Source organism: Ochlerotatus camptorhynchus, unplaced genomic scaffold (assembly GCF_037179485.1).
Source record: "Ochlerotatus camptorhynchus isolate MF236.1 unplaced genomic scaffold, CSIRO-AGI_Acam_v1.1 ptg000277l, whole genome shotgun sequence".
Taxonomy (NCBI): Eukaryota; Metazoa; Arthropoda; class Insecta; order Diptera; family Culicidae; genus Ochlerotatus; species Ochlerotatus camptorhynchus.
The window spans coordinates 916,656-936,959 of NW_027040766.1; the positions used below are offsets into that span (position 1 = coordinate 916,656).

Here is a 20,304-nt window from a genome sequence, read left to right on the forward strand (position 1 = left end):
AGCAGATGGCGAATAATTATTTTTATTCGGCCAAAGTAGTAATCCTTTGATGGTAATTAGGTTCAGTTTTTCCCACGGGATATTGGTGCTTTCGATTGTGGAGTTGTTTTCGGTGCTTGCTAATTTGAGAAAATTTGCTAGTTAAGGAACCCTTTCCTGAATGGTGAAAAATTGCAATTATTTTGAAAAAAAGAGATCCCTCGGTTGTGTACCATATGACCAGAAGAAGCCACTTTTCAATTTCCGATTCTAATTTGCGTAACCACTCTAACCAGTCTTCCTTTCATTCTATATGTATATATCAACGATTCATTAAGACCCGTTCGCAGAATACATTTCATTTACAGTCATCCCTCCATTTATGTGGTGGGTGGTACCGTCTTGGTGTTTCTCGGCTATCCTTCCTTCAACCAATTGAGGTGATTTTCTGTAGATACGTGGCGAATGAGAACGACCCAAATTTGAGTTTAGTTCACTCATAATCGCCAAAAGTGCAGGAACTCAGCGATGAGTAAATTTGCCTCATGTTTTCCCAGCTTTTTCCAAGATTTTCCAGGGAAAAATTCCCGAATTTGAGAAAAGTAAAGATTGGATTCACTCAGTCTATTGGTACTACTCCGAGACTGAATAAAATTTTCATCAATTTCTTCATTTTCCGGCAGATTATTTAGGTTTTCCACAGGAAACCATGAGACAAATTTTACTCATCGCTGAGTTCCTGCACTTTTGGCGATTATGAGTGAACTAAACTCAAATTTGGGTCGTTCTCATTCACCGTGTACAGTACTGGCTGCAGCCTAGTTAAAACTAATTATACGTCAAAAGTAAACTTCACATTCAGCTTGATATTTCATTTTCATAATTAATAAGGGCCAAGGGGCAAGTCAGCTGTACTCAGAGTTAATATTTTTGCAGTGAGTGAATATGAGTAGCTCTCGCGTAACATTTGAAAAGGGACTATCTCCGTTGATCGATTCTCTTCATCGACTTTATCTTTGGTTTACCACGGCAACATTAACGAATTTCTCGCTAAGCTCGCAGCACCGTTCGACAGAAGATGATGTTGCTTGCACCTGAAACAACACACTCAATGGGAAATTCATTTGCAGTCGGGTTATTCGCGAAAAAAAAAATAGATGGAGAGAATCGATCTTCAATGATAGGCCCTTTTTTCGTGTTGCACGACAACTCATAATTGCTCAAAATTGATCAAAGCAATGGTACATTCATCAACAAAAATAATAATTGAACATTGTTTGAATAAATATCAACTGACAGAGTTATCTTTTTCGAATTATTTTTTTTTATATTGAAACAAATACTAACCCACCCAATTTAATACATTTACAGCATATCAAGCTGAACATTGCATTAGGTCCTAAGTAACATTGATCGATTCTCTTCGTCGACTTTCTCTATCGTTGATAACTTGAGCACAGAACCGTTTCTTAATGTGTTTGTCGTATTGGATGCTAGATAAAAGATTCTTTTATCGATCTGTGGGCTACAAATACCTGGGAATGTCTTCATATGGCCATGGGGATGCAAAGAGAAAGTCGATGAAGAGAATCTGTCAATGTAACTTAGGACCTAATGCAATGATCAGCTTGATATGTGTGATATGTGAAATCTTGAAAATATGGATGAGCAAGATGTGTGACTTTGCGATTATCCAAGCAAATTCAATCCATCCACATACATAATTTTTCTACCTCTACGCATCAGTCTAAATTTTTGTGAAACCATTTGAGGGTCACTACGGAATATTTAAGCTTGGACTGGTTGATTAACTTGGATAATCATAGAGTCAAGCGGAAGCCTTTGGTTATGAGTGGACAATAAGGAATTAAAACGAAAACTAATCCAGAGAAGTTGCCATCAACAGTGAAATCGTTGCCGAAACATTTATTTTGATGGATCGCTTTACGTTTCAAGCAATTTATGGGTCTGCAATTGAACCTGTAAATTCCAGCAATTCAAATTACGGACGAATTCATGAAAAAGGAAATTCAAGAAGGTTACGTGATTTATTTATATGATTTGACTAAACGGACGGATTAAAAATGACTTCTTGGCTTCATCCTCCTTCTATGGATGGTCATGTGAGCTGCAGCTCGCTGCTAGCAGGCAGCTTTTCGTTGTATACTGGAGAACACCACCACTCACCACGTGGTATTTGAATAAACACCGTTTGGTGAAACCGGATGGAATTCAACTTTGAAATCTGTGTTAGAGGAATTGCTTTTTGCAAGCAATCGGTGATAATTTTACTTATCATAGCAACAGTTGCACATTCGTGCAATTTTCAATAGTGACATTTTGAAAAATTATAGTCTTAAACTAAACAGATTTGTAGATATATTTCTGAACGATTGGTGATAAAATGATTGAAATTGGTCCAGGGGCAGCTGAGTTATTAACGTTCAAAATCTTTCATAATTTTGTTATATGATCCATTTTTGGTTTTCACAAAGTGTACCTTCACGTCAAAAATTGATTTTACTCCAACAAAGATGTTATGGTAATTTAATTTACTCTTCTCGGCGATACATTGAATGATGATTGTCTGCATTCAATTCAAGTGACATCTGCTTAATAAGATGCAGACAAGATACGAGGATTTGAGGAAAGGGATTCAGCAATATACGTCGTTGGATGATGGTGGGTTGAAGACTTCTTGAATGTTTGCTTCACCAAACATCGGACCTTGACACGTGAAAAAAAAAACGCTCAAAACCAGGTTGCTGTTCTACTGTTTATTCATTAATGAGCAACTCGAGTCACTCAGAGTTACTCTAAATTAACTCCAATATTACTCATGATCAAAAACTGTCTTACCCTAGGTGAGGGCATTAGAATGGAATATTAAGTGTTTATATAAATAAATTTGAAACTATTTTCATTTCGAAATCAAGACTTGGAAGCGTTTTTAGCGAAAGTGTTCCAGCCTTTCTATACTCGCAAGTTTGAATGCTGTGAAAATGTCATTAACAAACTTTACACTGTTTCAATTCAATGCACAGAGAAAAAAATTCAACGTCAGTCAAACAATCCATTGAAGCTCCCCTCAGTGTTTTTTGTCGTTTCACAATTTCATTCGCTTACTGAGCTGCACTTTTAACCCAATTAGCGAACAAGTACTGTAACGAGCTTATGGTCAACACACATACAAAAAATCAGCGTAATTGGTTGAAGGACAGCCGAGAAAGAGGACAGGTCCAACACCGCAAAATTGAAAGGATAACTGTATCCGCATCTTAATCAAAGCAACTCGCGTCAAGGAAAATATTTATTCTTAAGTTAGACTGAGCGACTGAATCCGAACTAACTGAATTTAACTAACTAGTTAAATTATTAAAAACATTCCTGCCAGACGTATCACACCACCGTTTGTTTGGTTTGAAAACACAATCTAGATAACATCACGACCATGATGTTGAGCTACGATGCTAGGAACAGCCGCTAGGTGAAAAGTAATTCTTCCAGCCCATGACCAACAAATGATGAACTTTTCCCCGTACAGACGAGACCATTACTGTTGGGAGGGAGAGAGAGCGAGAGAGAAAAATGATGAAGCTGAGCTGATGACCACGATGATGATGTTTTCCTGCTGCTACAGCTCATAAATTATCGCTACTAGAGACGGACGTTCCGGAGTTTCCTGCTATCCACCCGAGACAGTGGCCATCATTGTTGCATACCCACCCACCCACACACACACACACACTCCCACACATACACACCCACGCTGAAACAAAAGCCATAGCTGTTGGGGGTGGCCGGCAATATCCTTCAGTTTTAATCTTTTCAGCATAAAATTTGAATTTCCCATCGGATTATACCTAGTGCGCCGCAGCGGATGGATAAGCAGCAGAAGCAGGATTTTTGACCGATGGATCCCGTGCCGGGGTCCGAGGAAAAACAAGATTATTTTCATCTGATCGTACTGCCACTGCTGCTGTTTAGATGAACATGAGCAGAAGGAACAGAAGAGATGCAGCTTCACTCATTTCCGGCCAGCAGCACCCCCCGCTCGGTTTCGTTTGGACCGGCTCGGAAGATGAATGTAATCTGATTTCGAGCGGCATAAAGTTAATCCAGTTTATTCTAGTTTGAGGATGTTTTTTTAATGCATATACTAGAAAGAGCTGTGATGCGTTGCCTGAAAATTATTGCATTGAAACGTTGGAATTATGGCTCAGGTTGTTGAACTTGTTATCATGGGTTTTCCAAACTTCAAGCATGTTTCTGTCACTTGTCAGCTTGGAACCACTGTTTTTATCTAGTTCGGTTATTTCAAAGGCTCAAACGTGTTAGCTTTACGGAGCCGTGGGAGCACTTCGTAATAAACTGTAATCAAGGTTGCAAAGACTCATTTCAGCTAAAACAATGTTTTTCTAAATTATGAAATAATTAGATGCCATGATCAAATTTTGAATTGGTAGGATACAAGAAGAGGTTGCAAAGAATGTGTTTGACATATTAAACCTGTTTATTTCATTTCATGAGAGTCACAATCAGCGATTTTTCACAAACTCACTCACTCACTTACTCACTCACTCATCGATCAGCAAATCGCTGATTGTGACTCATAGAAAGCAAAATTTACAGGTTTTATGTTTCCAACGCATACTTTGTAACCTCTTCTTGTAAGTTACAAGTAAAACATGCCATCATACCATCTTTTGGTTTTATTATTCTGAAAAACATTATTTTAGCTGAAATGAGTCTTTGCAACCTTGACTGTAATATGTTGACGGTACCGGTGGTTCAGTGGTAAGCGTAACTGCTTTCTAACCCCCAGTGTGTCTGGGTTCAATCCCAGTCAAATTCGTTGGGATTTTTGGTCCCGACTTACGTGTGCATGAAAATGATCTTAGCCCCATTTTTTAAAGGTTAATATAATTTCAATTGATGGTGTTTGAATCACCAAAAAATAAAAGGTTGTATCTTAGGTATCAATATTCGGCGACTGCGTTAGGGAAACCACTTTTTCCCATCACGGAAACGCCTCGTTTTCTGATGAAAAAATCACGGAATTTTGGGTTTACTCAATTAATCATATTGTTGAGCAGTTTTGGGACGACCTTCTACCAGCGAATTCACGGAAATTAAACAATAAATTCCAGTTGTTTGAAGCATATTACAAATAAGACCTTATTTTCTCGAGGTTCTAGAAAAAAATATATCAAAATATTGTTCCACTTTAAAGTTCGAGTGGTACGAAACGTCATTTTAAACTACTCGAATGATGTAATCTATTGATAATAAAAATGCGAAAATGGATTGAAGGAATTTCTTACTAAAATATTCCATTCCCGAGATATTCGAAGTGTTTACCACTTCAATACTGTAACGCATTTGACCACAATACTGTAACGTATTTGACCACAAAACGTTTGGTTGCTGGGTACATTATCAAAAAGCTTTGAGGCTGATGTAGCTGGCAGCAAAGCGAGCGAACTTTCAATGAAAATTAACTCTTAAACAACAATAATTTATGGTGTTCCTGAAAAGAACCGTTTTGTAGTGATGGTTGAGTAATGCTGAGCTATTAGGGTGTTCAACACGGATGCGGCTGGCGAGCTGAATGTTGTTTGGAAAGAGAATGACGCGCTTGGCATAGATGACTCACAGTGGCTCACGACGAGCAACTGAATTCGATCAGTAGCGGGAGAGCTTTTTCCTCCTTCTTTGGTGAATAGATGCTCATGTGGGCTGCTGCTCGCTATTTGCGGGAAGCCTTTTGTTGTGTACTGGAGAAAAATTTTCAAACCCACGCGCCGAATGCATTGGATTTTGAAATTTGTGTTAGAGAAAGCGCTTTTCACAGGCAATCGGTGATCACCATTGCCACAGTCAGAAATTTGTGTCATTTTCAATAGTGACCTATTCAAAATTGATAAAGTCTTCAGTTTAGCAGATTTATCGAAACATTTTCAATCGATTGACGTATTAAGAATTAAAATCCATCTTTTCTGGATCAAAATTTAACCACTTTAATGCCGCGATCGAATTTGCTTTTTGAAAATTCACACCCAATGTTACCGTAAAAGTACATGGTATGATAGATTTAAACATTTGGGAACTGATTCACTGAAACCTCCGTTTACTAAGTCTTTTTTTACGCAGTATTCAATTTATGTCCCTCTTTTTACGAAGTAAATCCCAAATAACGAGGATATACTGTGAAATACCCCACAATATGGGTATTTTTGGACTCGGAGTGACGTGTAGAGACCGGAAATCAATGTCTGACGCCATTTTTAAATCCAATATGGCGGCTTCCGTTAACATAAAAACTAGGAAATTTTGCTAAATACCCCACCATATGGGTATTTTTGGAATCGGAGTGATGTTTAAGGACCGGAAATCGATGTCTGATGCCATTTTGAAATTCAAGATGGCGGCTTCCGGTAACAGAAAAGCTTGGAAATTCTGTCATACACCACACAATATGGGTATTTTTGGAATTGGAGTGACGTGTAAGAACCGGAAATTTATGTCTGACGCCATTTCGAAATCCAAGATGGCGGCTTCCGGTTACATAAAAATTGGAAAATACCACCACGTCACCCCGATTCTTAAGATACCCATATTGTAGGTTATTTGACATTATTTTTATGTTTTTATGTAACCGGAAGTCGCCATATTGAATTTCAAAATGGCGTCAGACACGGGTTTTCAGTCCTAATAAGTCACCCCGATTCCAAAAAAATTGTGGGGTATTTGACAGTATTTTCCAGTGTTTCTGTAAGCGGATGTCACCATCTTGGATTTCGACATGGCGTCAAACATGGATTCCCGGTTCTCACTGGTCCAAAAATATCCATATTGTTGTGTATTTAACGGTATTTTTCTAATCCTTTAAATTTGTCGAACCTCTTAACGGAATCCCTTTATGAAGAGCTTTGAGTGGGTTGGTTTATTTCATTTTAATTCCGTTATAATTGCTTATCTTTTGACAGTAGTATTTTTCTGTTTTCCGGTAACCAGAAGCCACCATCTTGGATTTCAAAATGGCGTAAGACATCAATTTCCGGTCTCTATATGTCACACCAATTCTCAATTCTCAGATATTGTGGGTTATTTAACATTATTTTTCTGTTTTTATGTAACCGGAAACCGCCATCTTGGATTTCAAAATGGCGTCAGACATCGATTTCCGATCCCTGAACGTCATTCCGATTTCAGAAATATCCATATTGTGGGGTATTTGACAGAATTTCATAGTTTTTATGTTACCGGATGCCGCCATCTTGGATTTCAAAAAGGGGTCAGACATCGATTTTCGGTCTCTACACGTCACTCCGATTCCAAAAATACCCATATTGATTTCAAAATGGCGTCAGACATCGATTTCCGGTCCCTACACGTCACCCTGATTTCAAAAATACCCATTTTGTGGGGTATTTGACAATATTTTCATAAACCTCTTTTTACGAAGTAAATCCCAAATAACGAGTTTTCTTTTTACGCACTAATTCGATTTACGAACCCCCGTTTTAGTTCGTAAATGGAGGTTCCAGTGTATCGGATTGATGACTTTGAAAAATGTCCAGAAAATACTCTTTAACAAATTTACTGTGGTCCCGAAATGAACCGTTTTGTTGTGATGGTTGAGTAAGGCCTGTACTCGAAAAAAATGCACCAAACAAAAGTGTTCGCCAAAAATTTATTTTAAGTAGGATTTTCTTGAAACTTTCAGGGAATGAACTAATACATATGGATTATGTTTCGGCATAAATATTTTATTCAATTTCCTTTCCATCGCTGAAAGCCCGCACCTTTCCCTTAAGACCCCCCCATTCCATTTTTTGCAATGGTGGAGCCGACCTTTTTGGTTACTTTCATCCATTCTTTCTTAAACTCCAACTCGTTCTTAAACACCTTGGACGATTTTCGAACTTTGGCCTTCATTATGGCCCAAACTCTTTCCATCGGACGAATCTCTGGTGAATATGGGGGTTGGCGGTTTTTGGTACAAAAACAACGTTATTGCCTCTGAACCAATCCAACGTCGATCGCGCGTAATGGCATGATGCCAGGTCCAGCCAAAATAATGTCTCGCCTCCGTGGGACCGCAGGAAGGCCAACAGACGCGGTGCGGTAAATTTCGCTTTTGATGGTTCCCATTGTGATGTACGGTTCACTCAGTTTACCGCATTGGCATATGGCCTGCCAGAGCAAGTATTTTTCGGCGAATTTGTCCAATTTCTTATTCCTTATGTCTTCCGGAACATCAAACCGTGATTTGGCAACGTAGAACTCTAGCCCCGGTATCTGCTTTGCGTCTGCCTTGATGTAGGTTTCGTCATCCTTAACCACACACATCGGTTTCGTTAACCACTCTCGATACAGCTTCCTTGCGCGGGATTTGGCCGCCGTGTTTTGTTGATCACGCCGGTTCGGTGCCTTCCGGACCTTGAATACACGAAGCCTAGCTCGTTTCATGGTTTGCTGAACGAACCAGGCGGAACACTTTGCCTTCAGAGCTGCGTCGCGAATCGAAAGATTCGGATTACGCTTGAAATAATCCAACACCTTCCGAGCCTTCACAGGGTCAGCTGTCTTCGATTTTCTTCCACTTCCAGCCCGCCGCTCGGTCGTTTGGGACTCCTTAAACGATTTTACCACCCGAGACACAGTTGTATGGGTAATTCCCAGTTGTCTCCCGATCCATCTCATGGTCACAGTCGGACTTTCCATGACGGCGCGCAAAATTCTCCGGCGGTTTTCTTCTTGTTTCGATGACATCTCAATAACCACTAGACCGATTGTTATGAAATTTTGCGCATGTAAACAATTCACTCTTCTAGTTATACCCAGATTTTCATCAATTTTTACCCACGGATAAAAAAGTTACACACGGATAAAAATGGTGCATTTTTTTCGAGTACAAGCCTTAATGCTAAGCTAATAGGGTGTTCAACACGGATGAGGCTGGCGAACCGTATTTTGTTTGGAACGAGAGTGACGCTATGCCTAGCGATGTCCGATTACTACTCGATTAATCGAGCTAATCGGTTATCGGTTAAAATAATCGATTAATTTTTAATCGATTATTCAATGCCTCGAATAACTAATCTACTAAACGATTAATTGGCTTCGATTAATGCACGATTATTCATATATTCATTGGAAGTAGGAGTTGAATTTATTTTAGGGTATATATACTTTAACTATTTTGTTTGAATTACTGCATAAGTGAAGTTAACGATTTATGTACATATTTGAGGATATTAAGCGTCAAATAAGAAAACTGTTATTAAGTGGTCATTTTTATACATTAGATGAGGAGATGAAAGCATGAAGTTGATTATTCCGATAGAGAGTATGGCAGTATAAAAATTGTATATAGAGAGTAGAAAGCGAACAAGAACAACTTTGAGGAAAGTACGAATTGGGTTGATCATCTCTCTTTACCAAACTCCCCAGTTGGAGAGGGATGGTGAGGGATGTCCCCCACGTCACCACTGGCAAAAAGAGATGATCACCGATTTGTTCATGTACTAACGATGTGTGGAAACAGTTCTATCGATTGTTCTGCACTCAAGTCGTTATCTGAAGGGAGGCATGTAGTCGTAGGTTTGGAAATTGCAGCTATTGTTGTCTCTACCACTGTACGTGCTCGTGTCGTCGTCTTTTTTTTTTTTCCTTTGGTTTGTTTTTTCCGTCGATCTTGTTTTCCGTGCTGAGCACCAATGCTACCGACGTGCCAGGAAGGCAGCTCCCACACCTGGACCCTACCTATCGACCCATCAACTCATGAACCGGGGACCAACGGCTTTACTTCCCATCCGAAGGAAGGCGTGATCAGAGATGTTATGCCTCAGAACATCCCGGCGGCGCCGACTGGTATTGAACCCAGGCCTGCTGGGGTGAGAGGTAATCACGCTTACCACTACACCACCGGCGCCGTTGCTGTCGTCGTCATCTATCGTATAAAAATGACCACTTTAAGTCAATTGACGCTTAGCATCTTTAACTATGTATGAAGAACTTTCCATCAAGCCAACAGAGCATCGATTAAACTATGTTCCATCACAATGAAGTTCAGAAAGTCTATTCTTTAAAGCAGGTCAGACAATAACAAAGTTAAGAAACCGTTTGTCTGGCCCTCATCTTAACATGATACTGTTTCTGGATATACTTTTGGAGAAGTTGTTTGTTTCGAGTAGTATTTTTTTTTTCAGGCAATGAGATTCCAGCTAGAGTCAAAATCAATTCGTTATAAAGATACAAGTTGTCTTTTCTCTTAATTGCCGAATCTTAGATCAATAGGCCAAGATTGAAGCCATTTCCCCTACTTCGAAACAATAATTTACATATGATCCAAGAATAAATAATCAACATCTGGTTAAAACACTTTCATAAAGACGTTGGTTTTCTTTTTAATCAGAGAGTATTAAAATTAATCGATTATTTCGATTAATCGATTATTTTATGTCGATTAATCGATGTCAATTACTATCATTTAAAAATGTAATCGATTACTTGGGAAAATCGGACATCACTAGCTATATGCCACAGCAACTCACGAAGAGCTACTAAATCCGATCAGTAACGGTGCGGCTTCTTCCTCCTTCTACGGTCAATGGACGCTCATGTGCCTTCCGTTGTGTACTGGAGAACAATGTTCATCGCCACGCACCGAAAGCACTGCTGCTCCTGCTGATGAAGACCGACCGGACACCACCATACACGGTGATGGAATAAGCACCGTTCGGTTATACCGGATGGAATTCGATTTTGAAATCTGAGTTAGGGAAAGCGCTTTTTTACAGGCAATTGGTGATAATTTTGTTCACCATTGCAACAGTTGGACATTTGTGTAATTTTCAATAGTGACCTATTGAAATTGAAAAGGTCGTCATTTTAACAGATTTGTAGAAAAATTTCCAATCGATTGGCTTGTTTAGAATAAGAATCCAACCGCTATTGACAGAGTTATAAGTGGTCAAAACCTGACCAATTTTTGTAACGCGGTCGATTTTGGTTTTTTAAATTGCACCCCAATATGTTGCCCAAAGACGTAATGCTACTGCTAATGCTTAAAATCTGTAGAGGGCCTGGATCATTCTAAAGGGGACCAGGCCCCCTTGTCATCCCGATTAGTTCCAAATTCGTGTAAATTGAATCAGGTCATCCCTTAGTCGGTAAAGGCGCATCTACAAAGCAAGACCATGCTGGAGGTATCTGGCTTCGATTGCCGATCCAGTCTAGCAATTTTTCGGGTTGGAAACTTTCTCGAATTCTCTGGGCATAGAGTATAATTGTGCTGGCCACACAATTATACACATAGAGATTATTTTACTGGGGTCAGTAATTTTTCACTGGGTTTTCAAACAGCTGAAAAAGTCAGTAAACTGAAAATAACGGTCACACGTAATGCAACGAACAATTTTAACATATTTTATTTTTATCATCAAATAAATGTAATAAGAACACAGTCTGTATAAATTTCAAGAAAAAATCACTTTTATACAATTTTTTACAATTTTTTTAAGTTTACTGACTTTTTCAGCTGTTCAAAAACCCAGTAAAAAATTACCGAACAAGGAGGCCGTGATTTTGTGTGTACTAATGTACAGTCATTGAAAGTTCCCAATTAATAACTGTGAAAGTGTTTATAAAACACTTATCTGATAGCACGCAACAACGAATATTCGATAACCAATAAGCCTAAAATGCGAAGAAGAAGAGAGAAGAAGAATCAGATCATGGTACAAGACTTTTCTGAGCGTTCTGAATTTCGATATCTTAACGTCAGGATAATTTGGAGATCACAAAATACTTCGTCATAATAACTATGTATCCTACATGATATTATGGGGTTCCATGATGCCCTAGGGTTTCACGAGTTTAGTTGGAATATCGTAGAATTCCTAGTCGAGTCTACAAACCATTATCATCTAAATTTCAGGCTTTTTGAAGAAACTAAAAGAAAACTGGCATGGTTACTAGGGACGCTGCAGAGATAGCCACATGTTGGAACAAACTGGCCGCTGAGGATGACCAGTAGCGTGTGCATTACCTGAATTCCCACGGAATAATTTTGTGGTATTTTTAGGAAAGTTCAATTAAAATGGATCAGTTTGACTTCTCAATATTTTTTTTTCGTCAAACCAATCCCAAGATAGAGCACATTTCCCACAGTGTGATTCTTACTGAACCAGTCTGCTGGTGAATTTGATGGGTTTGAAGTTATTCCTGATACAACATCTCTATAATGCGTAAATTTATCCCAAAAAGATTAAAGTGGCTTAATCCTGCTTCAAACTCTTCGCTTAAACCTCAGAACAAACCAAAAATTGATAGGCTTTTCCCGGAGAAACGACCAGTGTCAACACAATTTGCATAACCCTCAGAAGCAGCCCAGGTCTGACCAGGGTGTTAAAATAAGTACCAATCTTAAGTTTATAATGATGCATAGTTAAAACATTAATTAAGAACCTTTTAATATCGTCGCCTGATGGCAGAGGTGCACCAGAAGCTATTCATGGCCGCAAGGAACGAAGATGAAAGACTAAACTGGGTTAAATCGTTTCCCAGAAGATAGACGTATGCTTTTAGTTTTAATGACACTCTACCTGTATGGCTCCTGGAGTCGGCTTCGTTGACTGTGGTGACCGGTTTGAGGTTCGTTTAAAGTTCGTCCAGTGGATTTCAAGGTTTCCTACTTCAAATGGAACTGAAAATCTATTTTTACACAACCAAATTAATTACCAGCTACAGCAATTAGCATTCCCACAGATGGCACAGATTGTCACCGACCGGTCCCATCTTTTGACACTGCGAATGTCCCATTTGGGTTTCCATTTGCACCGAAAAACACCTTAAACCAACAGGTCATCCCACCCACTAGTCGTCCCAGGCTGCGGCCCGTGCTCCGGTTAAAATATTGTAACTTACCATTTTCCTACATTACTCACCGGGGGACCACGGAAAAAGGGAAAGTCCTTTCAATCGTAAGATCTAATTAGGGTACAGAATGCGAGTCAACGGGAGCAGAAATGGAATTTCCAGTTGGTTGCGGTAAACTTTCTGGTCAAGTTGGGCAATAGACATCAGTCGACATTCGGACGGAAAACGAAAATGTAATCCAATTAAATGTTCCTCCGGGGATTGCATTGACAAGTAAATTTTAAAAGTGAAATGTGAAATTCAGTCATCTTACCTGAGTGATGGCAGACCGCACCGTGTAGAACGGGTCATGCAATTGGCCGGTACAGATTTGCGGTTGTGGTTCAGATAGTGGTCTAGGAGGGAAAAGAAGAAAATTTGAATGTATTAGTGAGTTCACCGTTTGAAAGTTCATGTAATTTTCAGCGTTGTTAACGCTACATTTAGCGTAAGTAAGTGCAATTTTGCATACAAGCTTGTACACAATTTTAAATTTATTACATTCAATGTTAGTTGCATTTCCTATCTTCCTTCGCAACCAATCCCGCGGCAAATGATATAAGTTGACCTCGGAGACGATGTAATGGTTTTTTGCCATTTATATTTCGTGTTCTGTCTACGCTTTCGACTATACCAACAAGGTTTGAGTCCCAGTTGGCAAGCTTTTTATTTTCGACAGGATTGAATTTGATTTGTGATTGTGGTTTGAGGCGAGTTCATTTAATTCGAAACTTGAATTGGCGGAAAGTTTAAAAAACATTTATTAATTGATTAAAGGTTATTACAAATTTCGATTCATATATTGATTGAATTGCTTTTCTCGTTGCTTTCAACTGATTATTATGTCAAAAGGACCGATTGCATGTGGTGGTCTCAAGGCACCGAAATTTACATGAATTTTTCGAAGTGTGTGGCTAATAAAGAGGAAAAATAGTTAAATATAAAATTTTGCTCACGGAAGCATACAGCATTGGGCGGAAATCACTGAAACAAATAAACCTATGTGACCAATAAAATGCAAATCCCAACGCTTGAAGCAGTCATTGTTCTTTCTTTAAGTTACAGCTCTCAAGAACTAGAAGCCAAATGGTACCGCTCACAAATAATTAAACTTTTAATCGTTCATTTCCCTCCTGCAATTTCAAGCACCAATTGAAAGCACGACCTACAAATCCACCCGCTTAGCTCCTTCGCTAAGTCACGGTGCAGCTAGCAAAAACGCGTTCAACAAATAATTATAATCCATACTTTTCTCCTGCTGGTGCAACGATCGTTCGTTCGTTGATTCACCAATTCCGACTTCCTGATTCGTTCCCCGCGCTCCCTCCATTCTATTGTGAACGGTGTACATTTTCATTATTCCACACTGTACCGTACAGTGCCATTACATTCGTGGAAAATTTTCAACCTGCACACAATATGATTTCCGTTTTCCTTCGGAACTTTCCCACATCGCAAAACAATAGCAACTCAACGCAAACGAAAGCAACTGCTTTCATCGACTTTCATTTCGATTCCCACCCTAAATAGGACCGAAAAAAGCTAAGGAAGAAAATGGAAACTTCCGGTTTGAAGGTAGCTGCTTCTCGAGCGCACACCACCATCTATTGAAAGAAATTTTCTCTTCCAATTCTACGCTGGTGGTTGGAAAGTTATGGCTCATTCCTATCACGTTCGTGTTTGAAAATATGTGTGATTCACTACGGATCGGTTTAAGGCTAGTTCCACTTTGCGTTTGTACTGCTCCACAGAGAAAACATATATTGAAGAATCGTATAGCTTTTCAAGGTTAGCTTCAGCCAGCTCTATAATTTTTGAAAAGTAAATTTTGTATCGCTTTCGCTGCCTACTTTTCGAGAACAAGTGTTCTCATTGTGGAAGTTGAAACGACAGGCTTTCTCATACAAGCGATCATAAAAAAATGCTTCGTTTCGAATTCTGCAATGAGGCTCGAGTTTAATGACAATGAAAGTGGAATTTAGATTCCAAAGCCAGTGCACAGATGGAAAGTTCTTTTGTGCTGTTGCTTACACAACTTAAGCGGAAGGGTAATGATAATCCTTACCCGAGCAGGAACGAGTTTCTCGAAAATACCCAAAAATAATACCAACAAAAAAAAATCCTACAATATCATTCCAATACCACATTATGCAAATGCAATCCCACACTGGTGTTCTTTTGGTGTCGAAGTATTTTACATGCAATTTTGTAAAATTATTCTTTGGTATTTTACCTCTTATGTCAGGCTGATCAGCACCAAATTATTATCTCCTGCTCGGGTAGAGCGGAACTTTAAAAAACAAAATCCCTTGATTATTCGGTTCCACCACCCGGACAACCAGAAGTCGTATAACAATATGCAGACAGTATCGTAAATTGCTACAGTTTAAGCCAAAATCGCATATAAGAATGGGGCATTCCGATCAGGAACCAATTTCTCGATACCTTAAATTGGTATGGATGAGCCTGATATAAGAGGTAAAATACCAAAAAATAATACCAAAAAAATATTCCCACAATACCCGTCTAATACCAAACTATGATGATGCAATACCACACAGGTTTTCTTTTGGTATCCAAATATCAATTTTTGTTACTTACAAAGTATTTTGTAAAGTAGTCATGCTGGTAAATACTAAATGTTGGTATCAGGTCAGCATTAGGTGTTCATTCGTTATTTTCTCTTGCTGGGGATGCATCGCATTATGTTTAAGTTAAATCGTATAGAATGCAAATTTCCGACCTATATGCGATGACTCATTTTTCCGTCGTACTGTATCGCAAATCAAATCGGAATACACCGTAATACTTTTCAAAGCGAATTTATTATTACAGATTAAATCGTATATGATGTTAAATCAACTCATTTAAAATTACATTAAAATTCACGCGTATATGGCCTCCAATTTTGTACGTAAAACCAATTTATTTGCTTTCTATACGATTTGCTTGTTTGTATATATGTTTGTTTATCATGAAAACAACTTTGAATATACTTGCATTCTGGTTGTCTGGGCACCTACTCTATCGCAGAACAGCCTTTACAACAAGTAACGCAAATACGAGACTTGGGTGTTATAGAAGACAATAAATTAGAATCCAAGCGACAAATACAATGGCGCGGCGCTTAAGTGAAGGTGGAAGCAACGCATAGAAAAATGAGCAAATACACAAACCCTTCTTCTGAGGATGTAATCTTTGCTATCAAATTCGTTCGAAGCATTTACCTTTGAGCGGCAGATGCCGCGATTGCACCTGTCTCATACCGTTCGTATGAGAAAATGGAAGAGTTGCCAGTCTTCTTGATTTGTTGTCTTCGATAACACCCAAGTCTCGAATTTGAGTTACTCGTTGTAGCGGATGTTCTGCGATAAAGTAGTCAAAAACAAACGGTTTGATTTTTCGATGGAACGAAATGATACTGCATTTCAAAATGTTAACCGCCATGGAATTACGAGAACACTACATTTTAAAGCAGTTTACCATCCTCTGCAGTTCGAAACAATCTAGTAAACTCCTGTCCGCGATCAAACGCTCCTAGCGAGAACTGAAATTTCGCGACTTGACACCAACTCACGAGGTGACGGATACATACACTATGCGACGGTGGATACTGTAAAATCGGATGCCTCCTACAATGGCACACTTTTCTTCGCACGCATGCTTCCAGTGAACGCTTCTATGCAGCAAAATTTTCACTTCTACTCACCAAGTGATGATTACGTTGTCAATCACTGCTGTCCTACGCGCTGTCGGCGAACACTTTTTCGTAACAGTTTCGTATCCGGCTCGGAGGACCAATTTATGTTCGGCTATGAACACAATGCAATCAGGTGTGGACTGGTTCGGAACGTCAACAGTGTAGTAATGGCCCGAGGGTAATGTGCATCACGAAAGAAGAAAGAACCCCAGACAAACACTTGTTCTTGAAAACATAGTATCTCAAAACATATAACCTCAGTAACGACATCTCTCTGGCTTCTCGCGGAAAACAAGCTTGCTCGCTAGCTCGAAAAACAATATTGCATACAAGTTCTATACAATATATAGAAACGTCAAAGTGATCCGATGCCAGCGCTGCGGCAAGTAGTTCGCGGAACTGATAATATTCAAATCAACCGTTAAAAGCATAAACGAAGATACACAATGAAGAGTTCCGTCTGTTTGTCTGTGAAAGAACTGAGACCATGAAAAGGGCCGTTTGTGACACAACTACCACGGAATCGTAAATGTAAGAGCGCTATCGAGCATAACACCGAAGACAACAAATCAAGATGTTATGCTAGATAGCGCTCTTACAGTACACTACAGCGATGTAATATCTAAAGCGAATAGGCAGCTTGGATTCATATTCAAAATTTCTGTAGAGTTTCGGGACCACCTCTGCCAACGATCCCTGTATTGCTCGCTGGTACGATCAATTTTGGAGTCAAGTTTGGTTGCTTGGTGCCTGTAACATGACCTCATTAGATTTATGTGTAGTGCTTTAAACAACGTTTTTGAATTGTTAGACTTCAACTTGACCATAAGAACTTTTCAACAACGACTATCTTTAAGGCGATAGCTTTTTGTAATACTCTAGTTTAGAAAGTTTTTTTTTGCAATGTATGCATTGTGCATAAATTTAACTGTTAATTAAGACCACAAACAAGTGAGATGAATGATAGGTAAATAAACAACAACAATTACCGGTTGATATTGACGTTAACCACTTTTGCCTATGGTTTTTTTAAGTGCGGAAATGGTAACGGATGCCACGAAGCCGAAAATCAATTTCTAGATGTTCTAGACGTGAACATGGGAGCTAGGTTCAACCCTACTGCTCCATGCACTACCACCAGAGCAAAACTGGTTACCTCAACATTTGGACACATAATCGGAATAGTTACATCCTCGGTTTCGATAGAATGGAGTCGAAACTCAGGGAAATTGTGGCTAGGAATGAAAAATGAGCCGATCAACTTTTTGAAATTCAAACTCAAGACCAACAATTGAAATGGCCTTAACTCCATTTTGTAAACAAACCTTGTGAGGCCATTTTCTCGCGAACCAAACTCCGTATAGGCAAACCAACATAATGAACAGTTAGAGGAAATTCTCCTCTACCCGATTGTGGTTTAGGTTTGCGAATGAAGGTTTCGGTTCGCGAGAAAATGGCCTTACAAGGTTTGTTTACAAAATGGAGTTAAGGCCATTTCAATTGTTGGTCTTGAACTATTACATAACTTAACTGGTATGCGGAGGTCTTTCGACCTCCATCGTTGGAAGAGACATATTTAGTTCTCCCCTGATGAAGATGGAAAATTATCAGAGATTGGCAGAATGTAGATCTTGGAGGTCGATCGCTTGTAGCAGCCATCCTTCGTACGAACAGCCACTTCCCGAATGTTTCCGTCGATTCCAGTGTATGAACTTCAGAGACACGTCCCAATGGGGTTGGTTTTCGTCTTTCAGCACCTCCATTGTTCCAATTTTCACATTTGTGTATATTGGATAAACATTGTGTCAACCATTTCTGACATAAGCATTGACCAAATGATGAACTTTCTGCCATGCAATAAAAAGTTATCCACAAAAGAAAGTGTTGCATTTATTTCGACTACAATCTTTATCGATGCCAACTAGTACTTCACGATAAACTGCCAACTAGTACTGATGATAGTAAGAGGCGAGATATTGAAAGAGATTTCTTCTTCTTCTTCTTCTTCTTCTTCTTCTTCTTCTTCGTGAGATTTTCAAGGGAGCAACTCGAGATTTGGCTGTGAACAAGCGGACTTCAACTATGTCGTCTTCCGAAATGGATTTGATGAAGATGCAAGCCTCTTAGGGTTTCTTAGAAGCATTGCAGAATCCATGTAACTCGATCTTTTTCAACGATTTGGTAACTCCAACTCAGCGTGACACATTCAATCCGATCATGTGTCTCCGATACTCTAACCATATTTCTAGTAGATCGTTGCTCAGTGGATCATTCCAGTTACATTCCAATTACACATTCCTGATACATCCACAATTCCTGGATGAACAGTTTGGCTTGCACGATAACAGACAGGACTAATGAATCCCAGGGAATGGAACAATCTAGAGATGTCCGAGAGAACAATTCACTTGGTCATGATTCCTGATTCAGTTCATTTTGGAGCGCAGAAGTGATAGCAATCCGTCCGTAGTTCTCACTGCAATCCCAAAGTCGTTACAGTGGAATCATATTCTAGGGTCAAATTAGTCCGATCGTCCTGCAGATGCTCCGAATCGTGCATCAAAATCTCCTCATTTTGAATTCCATTTTCTCAGCGTAAGGCCTCCAGAATGCATCAAGTCTACCATTTCATCAACGAATTGTATGTCGTCAACTCCTGATAGTATTTCATCGACGTAGAAGTCGTTTTCAGCACTTCTGTCGCTGCTTGATGTGACTGCTTTCCATCTTCTGCCAGCTTCAGCAGATACCTTGCAGCCAGGTAGGGAGTGGGTGCAGTTCCATAAGTTACAGTGGTCAATTCAAACGTTCGGATGATTTGATTGTCGGGACCCAACCATACAATATTCTGGAGTTTCCGTTCTGGGCAACAATCATGCGGTACATTTTGGCAACATCAACTACGACTGCAAAGTGATGAAGACGAAAGTGCAGATTTATGTTGACCAATTTATCCTGTTCGACCATTAACTGTTAACCATTCTACTCGCAGCTTTGTTGTAGCGCTTTCGGGCTTCAGAATTACATGATGTTGCATATAATATGCAACTCTATTATCAGCATTCTATTCAAAAACTTCAACCATGTGTCCCATGTCCAGATACTCCTGAATAAGTTCCGTGCACATATTCCTCAGCTCGGGGTTTGCTAAAAATCTACGCTCCAAGCTAAGCAGTTTTCGTACTTCAGTGGATCTTGATTCGCCAAGTTTTTCGATGAGGAAATCCTTTTTCGGCAGAGTAACGATGAATCTCCCGGTTTCGTCACGTAGAGTTGTGTTAGCAAATAACTCCTCACAAGCTGATTCTTCTACGGAATGTGTGCTGATGTTTCGAGAGGTTTCGACTTGTTAGATGGTCATGTAACTCTGCAGTAGAGTAGACATTAGTAACGGAACGCAACTCGTTGATGGGCTATCCGGTACTCAAAGTGTATCGCAATGAGAGTCCTTGGTCCGTTGCCTTTAACTGTCTATCAGCCAAAAGATCCAAAAAGTATTCTGCCCCGATGATTGCGTCTACCAGATAGATGGAAGTCTGTATTTGCTAGGATCGATGACTCGGGAAGGTTCCACTCCGGAAGATTGAAGTTAGCAGTAGGCAACGATATAATGAGCTTCGGCAGGACGAAAAACTGCATTTATTCTTGGAAGGGTGAAATTTTTGGCGTTCTTGGAGCAACGTCTGCGCTGACCGTTC

At 39.5% G+C, this 20,304-nt stretch overlaps 1 protein-coding gene across 1 annotated transcript in view; it reads right to left on the reverse strand.

Annotated features, from left to right (window-relative positions):
• Nucleotides 1-20,304, reverse strand: part of LOC135706300 (neuroligin-1-like) — a 762,843-nt gene that overhangs the window by 552,206 nt on the left and 190,333 nt on the right. Inside the window, exon 3 of the mRNA XM_065227888.1 lies at nucleotides 13,181-13,262. The gene's annotated coding sequence lies outside the window, so the exon portion shown is untranslated. The remainder of the gene's footprint in view (nucleotides 1-13,180; nucleotides 13,263-20,304) is intronic.